The 1703-nt window shown below is 58.8% G+C and overlaps 1 long non-coding RNA gene across 1 annotated transcript; it reads right to left on the reverse strand.

The window, feature by feature from the left end:
* Nucleotides 1–480: 480 nt before the first annotated feature.
* Nucleotides 481–1411, reverse strand: LOC106820364. The gene is made up of 3 exons (XR_001395614.1): nt 1232–1411; nt 729–731; nt 481–598 (listed from the first exon to the last, which is right to left on the reverse strand). It is a non-coding gene; the product is annotated as an uncharacterized LOC106820364 (long non-coding RNA).
* Between the last annotated feature and the right edge of the window lie 292 nt (nt 1412–1703).

Raw genomic sequence — 1703 nt, forward strand, 5'->3', positions numbered from 1 at the left:
GCACGGACGCACAGACACATGGACGCACGGACGCTAATGCGATTCTACTACAGCTGATCTGACTTCGTCAGTATGAGCTAAAAACAAAACAACAAGTGAACAGTACTCACGCTTTCAGCCGCCTCACGTAAGCCTAACACCACCCTCACCTCGCTCGCAAACAACGGTCAAACGACAAAGACAAAAACAAAGACAAGTGAAGCAGCCACTCATGAAGCGACCAGCCTCACCAGCTTCTTCACGAAACGGCCGTGTTAATTCTCAGACTGCGAGTCGAGCTTCGCGAACCCTCCCTCGTCGTCACGGTTACGCCGCTCGAGTTCAGCGCTGCGTAGCGCCGCCCATGGCGGCGATCGCGCGTCCCCGCCTGCCGGCGCGCTACGACTCGACGGTTTTCTCTCCGGCCTGCCCAGGGCGCGCGCTCGGGCCTCTCCCGCGCGCCGAGCTTATCCTCTTCGAGACTGAGCCGCCGGGCTTCCTCTCGCGGCGACGCAGCTCCTCCGCGGCGCGCGGCCTTCTCTCCTCCTCCCGCCTGCAGCTGCGCGTCGAGGTCGGCGCCGACATCCGCTCGACGGGGAAACGCTTGCCGAGGGAGGACCTTCGACTGCAAGACGAGGACAAGAGAGGAGCCAGGTAAGAGAGGTAGGCTGAGAGAGGAAGGCGGTGATAAGGGAGGTTCGCGGCCGCCGACAATCGTCCTCTGCGGGAAACGCTTGCCGAGGGAGGACTCGCTGCAAGAGAGGAAGCTGGTGAGAGAGGCGTTGTTAGAGGGAGGACATAAGAGAGGGAGGAGCTGTAAGAGAGGAAGGTCAGAGAGGAGGCGGGTGAATAGGAGGAGGTCTGCGGCCGCCGACATCGCCTCGATGGGGAGACACTTGCCGAGGGAGGACTCGCGCAAGATGTGAGAGAGAGGACGTAAGAGAGGGAGGAGCTGTTAGAGAAGAAGGTGAAACGGAGGAGCTGTGAGGAAGGTGAGAGAGTAGGTAGGTCAGAGAGGAAGGTGAGAGAGTAGGTAGGTGAGAGAGGAAGGTAAGAGAGTAGGAAGCTGGTTAAAGGGAGGAGCTGGTGGAAATCAGAAAAAAGGAAAAAATATGCAGAAAATGAGCTCCGGGGGATACATCCCAACACGACCCGGGGTCTTCCCCCTCATCCACACCTTCCCAACGCTTCCGTCTTCTCCCTCAGACAAGTCTCCCTCCCCCTGCTATCCTACCCTTCACCTCTGCCTCACCTTCCTTTGCTGGCTGCTCTACCGTCCCTCCTCTCCCATCGGTGTCCCTCCCTGTCCGTCGCCTGGCGGTCTCCTTCCTTCCTCTCTCGGCGCAGCCTGTCCTTCCCCGGGTCTCCGGCCCTCCCTCTGCTGCTGGCAGACTCCCTCCTCTCCTCCGTGCGCTTCTCACGCGTCTCCCTCGCATCTGCGAGAGGAGAAGGAACCATTGTAGTGCGTATATCGCGAAGAGGGAGACATGCAGTGAACCGAATGAGCTGCTTATACCGAGAAGGGCGGAGACAATGCAGATGGTATACCGAGAGAGGGAGACAATGCAGGTGGTATACCGAGAGAGGGAGACAATGCAGCTGGTATACCGAGAGAAGGAGACAATGCAGGTGGTACACCGAGAGAGAGAGACAATGCAGGTGGTATACTGAGAGAGGGAGACAATGCAGGTGGTATACCGAGAGAGGGAGACAATGCAGGTGGT

This window comes from Priapulus caudatus, unplaced genomic scaffold (genome assembly GCF_000485595.1).
Source record: "Priapulus caudatus unplaced genomic scaffold, Priapulus_caudatus-5.0.1 Scaffold12200, whole genome shotgun sequence".
Classification (NCBI taxonomy): Eukaryota; Metazoa; Priapulida; class Priapulimorpha; order Priapulimorphida; family Priapulidae; genus Priapulus; species Priapulus caudatus.